Raw genomic sequence first — 9,814 nt, 5'->3', positions numbered from 1 at the left:
CATCGCCCCCTTGCAGGAACGGGGGAGGCCTACTTGGGAGTTCAAGAATGCGGCAGATATCATGAGGCTGCGGCCGGGCCTCAACTACAGCTTTACAGTCCTGGAGCTCAATGCGATGCTGCAGGAGCTGTTCAAATATGACCCCCAGCACCCCGAGGTGTTCAGGTTGCCGGGGGGCGTCGTGCCTTTGTGCAATAATTCCGCGCTCGATCGCATCCGTGCAATGATGCCGGAGTGCGACTCGCACGGGATTGTGCCAACTTGGCGGGAGCCTGCCGACGAGGTCGTGCGGCAGTTCTTCGACGACTTGGTGGAGGTGGCAGTCCACCCCGACGAGAAGGACGGCCTCACCCGCGACACCACTGACGTGGAGATGGCGCGCATCGCCACCAGGCTGGAAGAGGCGGCGGCGGCCGCAGCCGCGGGCGAGTTTGGGTTCACCACGGCGGAGGCAGACACAGCAGAGGTGGCAGGCCGTGGCGAGCGAGGGGAGCTTGTCGGCAAGAAGGAGCTTGCCGAGCGTGACGCCGAGCTAAGTGAGCCCGCCAAGGACACGAGCGGCTCGTTGCAAATCGACTCTTCTTCCTCCTCGTCTTCAGCCAGCCCACCAGAAGCAGAGCCTCCATCCCCACCAAGAAGGCGCCTCTGTAAGGTTGGTGATGTGGCAGAGCGGCAAGCGGGCCAACAGTCGCCACGTCGCGTGACACGCTCGACCACGGCAAGCACCGTTGCCGCGGGAGCGCCTCATGCCACGACAGCAACTGGAGCGGAGTCTAGCCGGACCACCGCGGCAGTCCCTGCCGCCACTCACGCCGTGCCAACGGCCGGGGCAGGGTCGTCCGCCACTGCCCCCGCCAAGCGGCCAAGGGAAGCTTCTCCTCCGCCTCCTCGCGCCGGGCGCGGGCCGGGCTTCGACTTCTCCGCGTTAAGCTCCGACGAGGAAGAAGAGGGAGAGTAAGCTTCTCTTGTTGTTCTTGCATTTCTTGAACCCTTGCTGTTGGTCTTGTTTCTCACTTGCCTTTCCCTGAATCTGTTCCTCTTTAGGACTCTGGCCCAGAGAGCGGCGAAGAGAGCTAAGGCCCCGGTGATCACCATCGAGGACGAGCCCCCTGCGACAACAGGTGGCGCGCCCGAGATAACCTTGCCGGAGCTGGCGACTTTCCTCCATGGCAGCCCCCAGCGTAAATGTGTGATTCACTTTCTGCTGCGAGGCGCACTTGGGTACTCGTCTTTGCTGATATCTGCTTGTTGACTTGTGTAGGAGCCGAGCAGCCCCACCAGGAGCCAAGGGAGAATTCCCCGAGAAGGGAGAACTCTCCAGCCAGGGAAGGCTCCCCGGTGAGGGAGAAGTCCCCGGCAAGGGAGGGTTCTCCGACGAGGGACAGCGTCGGCGGCCCCCCGACGATTGCAGAGCCTGGTGCAGGTACTCCCCTTGCTCCGAAACTTCCTTTGGATCCTTCTTTTCTTGATCTTTATGAGTTCTTGCTGGATTTTGCTTGACTCTTCTCCCCTCGCCGGCTGTCAGACCCATCTGCTGCGGGGCGGATGGAGACCGAGGTCGCCGCCGAGGACGTAGCCGGCGCGGGCGTTCCCGCCGGCGCCGAGGCCGCCAAGGCTGGCGCCGCGGCGGCTGGCGAGGGATCAGGCGACCGTACTGACGGCCCAGAGGCCGCAGGAGCGCCAGGCGCTGCACCGACCGCCGACCCGTCCGCCGAGGCCGCAGCGCCAAGCACCGAGGAGCCCCAGCCGGGCGTTTACTTGAAAGCCGGCGAAGGCGTCTTCGTCAACCTCCCCTGGGCGTCGAGCTCCAGAGCGCCGGCCGAGGGGGAGGTCTTCGACGGAGAAGTGCTCGCCTCCGCGGGGCTGAAGCTGACCAACGCGCCAAGCAGCAGCAGCAACGAGCCCGAAGAAGAGCGGCTGCTGCGCCGGTTGATGTCGCTCTACCGCGCGCGACAAGCCAAGCTGGAGTCCCGCGAGGCGCTTGTCGCGAAGGCGGGAGCTGACATCGAAAGGCGCGCGGAGGAGCTCGGGGGTTTCCACCGGGATGCCGTCCGATCCCTGGCGGAGGAGCGGGAGCAGCTTGCTGAAGCGCGGAAGGCCTTTCTCCTCGAGAGGGCCGAAGCCGAAGAGCTGCAGCGACTCGCCGCTGTGAAGCTAGCTGCGGAGGAGGGCGAGCTGGCGCAGCGGAGGGTCAACCTCGACGCTCACGAGGAGGAGCTTGCCACGCGCGAGGAGAAGCTCGGCGAAGCCCTCAAGCAAGCGGAGGACACTGCCGCCGCCTCTGAGGCCGCCAAGGAGGAGTTGAAGATGAAGATGACGCGGCTGGAGGCCGACCTCTCCGAGAAGGGCCAGGAGCTCAGCGTCGCCAAGGCCTCCAACGCGGATCTTGAGTTGAAGCTGACCGCTTTGACCAAGGCGCTGGACGGCGCCAAGGAGCGGGAGGCGGCCCTGAAGAAGGAGATCGAAGCCGACAAAGCGTTGCTGGAGAGTGCTGCCACCACCCAAAACGCCTTTAGGGATACGGTGGAGCACTGGACGGAGAGCCTTGTGAACGCCGCCGGGGACATCGACAAGGAGCTGGCGCAGCTGGGGGTGGAAGACTTCGGGTACTCCTCCGACGAGGGCCTCCAGCCCAGCGCCAAGCTCACTCTGTTCTTCAAGGGCGTGGCGACGGCCCTCCAGCGACTCCTAGATAGGATCCCGAAGCAGCTGGCTGACGAGTCGCGCAAGATCTGCGCGGGAGCCCTTCAGAAGGTGTTAATGAAGGTGGCCTTCCGCAATCCAGGCCTCCGCCTCAACAACGTCCTCAGACCCTTGCCGTCTGATATCGATCAGGAGGAGCTCAAGGCCCTTGTCGCACCCATTGTGGACAAGGTGGGCGGGATCAAGAGGGTTGAGGGCGACCGCGTTGACTAGGACGTCTGCTTCCTTCTTTCCTTGTCGCTGCTAGCTATGTCGTAGAAAGCATCTGTTAGAGCTGCGACAAGCTATTTCGTAACATAACTTTCTTATGGGTAGTGATTGCTAGGTATTCCCCTTTACTCGATTCCTTGCCTTGTATGCTTTTACCCTACGCTTTTAGGGAACTTGCCGGTGCAAGCACCTGAGCCGCGAGCGCTGAGTGCGAGACGTCAGCAGTCTGCTGGCGGTGCCGCTACCGGCAAGAAACCTTGTCGCCGCTAGCTGCAGCTAACTTAAATTGCTGAGCGGGGCTCGAAGCAAAGTAAGGGCGCGGCTAGTTAAGCAACTAGTCGCAGCTCACTTACGTTGTTGAGCAGGCTCGAAACAATGCAAGGGCGCGGCTAGTTAAGCAACTAGCCGCAGCTCGCTTAATGTTGTTGAGCGAGCTCGAAACAACGCAAGGGCGCAGCTGGCTGCGAGTTGGCTCCTCCGCGCACAGGTTTTCCATACAAGGTGCGGCCATATAGGGGAGATAACTCAAAAATTTAAAAAAATTGATTGCTCAAACTTTGGCAACTTATCTTTTCTGTTGTCTGCTTCCCGGCAAGGCGAAACTTTTTGAACGACGCCTGGTCCATACCATCGTCTTCTCCTTTCCCCCTCGGCAAACTTGTGCGCGAGGGAGCCTTCCTTTCCTTGTGAAAAAGAAAGAAGAGAAAATACAGATATGGAGCCTTATGGCTCGTCATTGCTTACCGGGGAGTAGATGTTTACTTGATTGCCGTGCATTTCTGCCAACAGCCTTTGTTCGCCTTCCCGGTGAATACGCTTCAATTTCACACCGTTGAGTCTTCTTCTGTACAGTGTCTTGTCGACAAACTAGTACATACTTGACTGCCGGGCTACTCTTTCCGCTTCTTCTTGCTCTTCGGGAAGTTCTCCTGTCTGAAGGAGGCGGACAATCTGCTGTGCCCATGCTGGAGCTCATGGCTCGACAACAAGGACTAAAGGCAATCCTGCGGCTGCGAGAACGTCCGCTTCTGTGGCAAGAACCTGCGGGTCTGCCGGAGCGTGACGTTCTCCTGGCAAGCTTGCCGGAGCAAAGCTTGTCGCTGCCCATCATGTCATGGGGACAATCTGTTAGAGCCGCGACAAGCTATCTTTGTAATGTAGCTTGGCAAAGATTGCAACGTTACTCCCTTTACTTGATTCGTCCCTTTGTATGTTTTTGCCCTACGCTTTTAGGGAACTCGCCGGTGCGGGCACCTGAGCCGCGGGCGCTGAGTGCGGAACGTTAGCAGCCCGCCGGCGGTGCCGCTACCGGCAAGAAGCCTTGTCGCAGCGAGCTGCAGCTCACTTAAGTTGCTGAGCGGACTCGAAGCAAAGTAAGGGCGCGGCTAGTTAAGCAACTAGTCGCAGCTCACTTACGTTGTTGAGCAGGCTCGAAAGAATGCAAGGGAGCGGCTAGTTAAGCAACTGGCCGCAGCTCACTTAATGTTGTTGAGCGAGCTCGAAACAACGCAAGGGTGCAGCTAGCTACGAGTTGGTTCCTCCGCGCTCAGGTTTCCCATACAAAGAGTGGTCGTTCAAGGGAGGTAACATAGAATTTAAAAAATTTGATTGCTCAAACTTTGGCAACTTATCTTTGGCCGTCGGCGCGGACGGAGCAGCCGCCTTCGAAACTTTCTTCGTCGGCGGCATGTTGACGAAGAAGATGAAGATCTAGCCCGAGAGGACGCCGGATCTGAGGACGATGAAGATCTAGCCCGCGAGGACACCGGATCTGGTTCGCACAACTTCGACGCCCCCTACCTGGCGCGCCAGAGATGCCGGGGTTTCTGATCCACGGACACCTATGGGACCGGCGGACCGGGTCCCTTTCGGTTCGGCGGGGGGCGGAGGTTGCACAAAGAGCAGATCGAGGCAAAGCACGCGGGCGGTTGGTCGTGCAAAGAGTAAATCGAGGCGAAGCACGCGAGCCATTTACCCAGGTTCGGGCCGCACGGATGCGTAAAACCCTACTCCTGCTTTGTGGTTTGTATTGATTTCTAGCTCGGGAGCGCGGAGTGCTACAGTACACACCGGCGGCTAGCGAGACCGAGCGTGGGTGTTGGAATGGCCTCCTCCCCAAGGCTCTCAAATGGCCGACCCCCCTCTACGTTGCACACGGGCCTCCTTTTATACTCAAGGGGTTACCGACATAGAGCAACGGGGGCCAAGGGCAAAAATGGAAAGGGTGCCGTGGATAGGCACAGCTAGGTGCTATAGTAGGCACAGCTACCCGCTACAGTATTATCATACATAACCCTGACGGCAGGGGACAAGGGCATTAAATGCCCGTCTGTGTCGCCTAAACAGTACCGAGAGGGACCGCTAGGGACGCCACCGTTTGCCACGATGGTTATCTCGTCAGCGCCTGCTCGCCACCTCGCACCCCTAGCTGCGTGACCTCCTGCCACGTGTGCCTGGGAGGGGCCCCCAGAGCGACGCGTGGTGGTTGTGCTGGAGCGCGGGCTCGGAGAGGCGGTTCCTGCGGCAAACTCCTCGCCGCGGTCGTCGTCTTGTCACGTCCGGGAGCTTGTCGCTCACCGGGTCTTGCCGGGACGCGTGGCGCGTCGCGGCAGGTTTTCTTGGTATGCCTGGGTTGGCCTTCCCGGCAAGCTCCTCTTGCCAGGGTCTCGTTTCCTTCCCGGCAAGCTCCCCTTGCCGGGGCCTTGAGATGCTTTTGATAGCTTTCCCGGCAAGCTCCTCTCGCCGGGGTCTTGTCTTGGATACTTTGTTCTTGAATGGTCTTCAAAGTAGCCGCGGAGGATCTTGGCGGTCACCCGGCAAGCCTTGCCGCGGGGATGCTGCGACTGCCCGTGCACAAGTTCGGGATACTAGGGGTACCCCTACTCTAGTACACTGACACAAATCTTTTCACAAAAGTCAGAGAATATAGCCATCATGCATCTTTGAAAGGTAGCAGGTGCATTACATAAACCAAAAGGCATACGTCTGTAAGCAAAAGTACCAAAAGGGCATGTAAAAGTAGTCTTTGATTGATCTCTAGCTGACACAGGTATTTGAGAGAAACCAGAATAACCATCTAGAAAGCATAGTGTGTATGTTTGCATAATCTTTCTAGCATTTGATCAATAAAAGGTAAGGGGTAATGATCTTTCTTAGTAGCTTTATTTAATTTGCGGAAATCAATTACCATCCTATAACATGTGATAATTCTTTGTGGAATCAATTCATCTTTATCATTAGGAACAACAGTAATACCTCCCTTCTTAGGGACACAATGGACAAGACTTACCCACTCACTATCAGCAACATGATAGATTATACCTGCTTCCAGAAGCTTGAGTATTTCTTTTCTTACCACTTCTTTCATTTTAGGATTCAGACGTCGTTGAGGATCACGAACTGGTTTGGCATCTGCTTCCAAATTTATTTTATGTTGACATAGAGTGGGACTAATGACCTTAAGATCATCAAGAGTATATCCAATAGCAGCATGATGCTCCTTCGGAGTTTTCAATAATCTTTCTTCTTCATGCTCTGAAAGGTTAGCACTAATAATAACAGGATATATCTTCTTTTCATCAAGATAAGCATATTTAAGATTATCAGGCAACGGTTTAAGCTCAAACACGGGATCACCCTTAGGTGGAGAAGGGTCCCCTAAAATTTCAACAGGCAAATTATGTTGCAGAATAGGTTCCTGTTTAAAGAATACTTCATCTATTTCCCTTCTTTCATTCATGAACATATCATTTTCATGGTCTAGCAAATAGTGTTCTAAAGGATCACTAGGAGGTACGGCAATAGAAGCAAGACCAATAATTTCATCCTTACTAGGTAATTCTTCCTCACGATGTTGTTTACTAAATTTAGAGAAATTAAACTCATGAACCATATCATCCAAGCCAATAGTAACAACATTCTTTTCGCAATCTATCCTAGCATTAACAGTGTTCAAGAATGGTCTACCAAATATAATGGGACAAAAGCTATCTTGCGGAGAAGTAAGAACAAGAAAATCAGCAGGATATTTAGTTTTCCCACACAAGACTTCAACATCTCTAACAATTCCAATTGGTGCAATAGTATCTCTATTAGCAAGTTTAATAGTAACATCAATATCTTCTAACTCAACAGGTGCAATTTCATTCCTAATTTATTCGTATAAGGTATGCGGCATAACACTAGCACTTGCACCCATATCACATAAGCCATGATAACAATGATCTCCTATTTTAACATAAATAACAGGCACACCTACCACAGGTCTATGTTTATCTTTAGCACAAGGTTTAGCAATTCTAGCAGTTTCACCTTCGAACTGAATAACATGCCCATCAATATTATCAGATAAGAGATCTTTAACAATAGCAATATTAGGTTCTACTTTAACTTGCTCAGGAGGTGTATAAGTTCTAATATTGCTTTTATGAACAACAGTTGAAGCTTTAGCATGATCCTTTATTCTAACAGGGAAAGGTGGTTTCTCAACATAACAAGTAGGAACAATAGGATCATTATAAGTGACAGTCTTTTCTTCAACTTTAATAGGTGCAGCTACTTTTACTTCTATGGGAGGATGATATTTAAACCACTTCTCCTTAGGGAGATCAACATAAGTAGCAAAAGATTCACAGAAAGAAGCTACTATCTCAGAGTCAAGTCCATATTTAGTGCTAAACTTACGAAAAATATCGGTATCCATAAAAGATTTAACACAATCAAACTTAGGTGTCATACCTGACTCCTTACCTTCGTCGAGGTCCCAATCTTCAGAGTTGTGTTTAATTCTATCCAATAAATTCCATCTGAATTCAGTAGTCTTCATCATAAAAGAGCCAGCACAAGAAGTATCGAGCATGGTGCGATTGTTATCAGAAAGCCGAGCATATTAATTTTGCATAATTATTTCTCTCGGGAGCTCATGATTGGGGCATGAATATAACATTGATTTAAGCCTCCCCCAAGCTTGAGCGATGCTTTCTCCTTCGTGAGGCCAGAAATTATATATATAATTGCGATCACGATGAACAAGATGCATAGGGTAATACTTTTGATGAAATTCCAACTTCAATCTTTTATAGTCCCATGATCTCATATCATCACATAGCCTATACCATATCAATGTGTCTCCCTTCAAAGATAAAGGGAAGACCTTCTTCTTAGCAACATCATCGGGTATACCTGCAACCTTAAATAATCCACAAACTTCGTCCACATATATTAAGTGCTCATCAGGATGCTTTGTTCCATCTCCTGTAAAAGGGTTAGCTAGCAGTTTTTCCATCATACCCGAAGGAAATTCAAAAGGAGTTTCATTTTCAATAGGTTCAGTAGGTTGAGGAGAAACTCTTTGCTCTACTGGACGGGGTGAAGATACCCTGAACAAGCCCCTCAGAGAATTACTTTCCATAGTAACAAGTGACAGTAAATTTCAACACACTATATAAATTTTTCCTTACCAAATTCCACCTACCAAAGGCGCTACACTCCCCGGCAATGGCGCCAGAAAAGAGTCTTGATGACCCACAAGTATAGGGGATCTATCGTAGTCCTTTCGATAAGTAAGAGTGTCGAACCCAACGAGGAGCAGAAGGAAATGATAAGTGGTTTTCAGCAATGTATTCTCTGCAAGTACTGAAATAAGTGGTAACAGATAGTTTTGTGATAAGATAGATTGTAACGAGCAACAAGTAACAAAAGTAAATAAAGTGCAGCAAGGTGGCCCAATCCTTTTGTAGCAAAGGACAAGCCGGAACAAACTCTTATAATAGGAAAAGCGCTCCTGAGGACACATGGGAATATCGTCAAGCTAGTTTTCATCACGTTCATATGATTCGCGTTCGATACTTTGATAATTTGATATGTGGGTGGACCGGTGCTTGGGTGATGTTCTTACTTGAACAAACATCCCACTTATGATTAACCTCTATTGCAAGCATCCGCAACTACAACAAAAGTATTAACATAAACCTAACCATAGCATGAAACATATGGATCCAAATCAGCCCCTTACGAAGCAACGCATAAACTAGGGTTTAAGCTTTTGTCACTCTAGCAACCCATCATCTACTTATTACTTCCCAATGCCTTCCTCTAGGCCCAAATAATGGTGAAGTGTTATGTAGTCGACGTTCACATAACACCACTAGAGGCTAGACAACATACATCTTATCAAAATACCAAACGAATACCAAATTCACATGACTACTCATAGCAAGACTTCTCCCTTGTCCTCAGGAACGAACATAATTACCCACAAAGCATATTCATGTTCATAATCAGAGGGGTAATAATATGCATATAGGATTTGAACATATGATCTTCCACCAATTAAACCAACTAGCATCAACTACAAGGAGTAATCAACACTACTAGCAAACTACTAGCACCAATCCCGGACTTGGAGACAAGAATTGGATACAAGAGATGAACTAGGGTTTGGAGATGAGATGGTGCTGGTGAAGATGTTGATGGAGATTGCCCTCTCCCGATGAGAGGAGCGTTGGTGATGACGATGGTGATGATTTCCCCCTCCCGGAGGGAAGTATCCCCGACAAAACAGCTCTACCGGAGCTCTAGATTGGATTCGCCAAGGTTCCGCCTCGTGGCTGCGGAGTCTCGTCCCGAAAAGTTCCTTCTTATTTTTTTCTCATCGAAAGACTTCATATAGGAGAAGATGGGCGTCGGAGAGCCACCAGGGGGCCCACGAGGTAGGGGGCGCGCCCTAGGGGGGGCGCTCCCCCACCCTCGTGAGCAGGGTGTGGTCCCCCTGGCCTTTATCTTTGGCGAGGATTTTTCTTTATTTATTTTAAGATGTTCCGTGGAGTTTCAGGACTTTTGGAGTTGCGCATAATAGGTCTCTAATATTTGCTCCTTTTCCAGCCCAGAATTCCAGCTGCCG

The sequence above is a fragment of the Triticum urartu genome, chromosome 5A (genome assembly GCF_056163025.1).
Source record: "Triticum urartu cultivar PI428250 chromosome 5A, HENAU_Tu73, whole genome shotgun sequence".
Lineage (NCBI taxonomy): Eukaryota > Viridiplantae > Streptophyta > Magnoliopsida > Poales > Poaceae > Triticum > Triticum urartu.
This window is presented reverse-complemented; position numbering follows the sequence as displayed.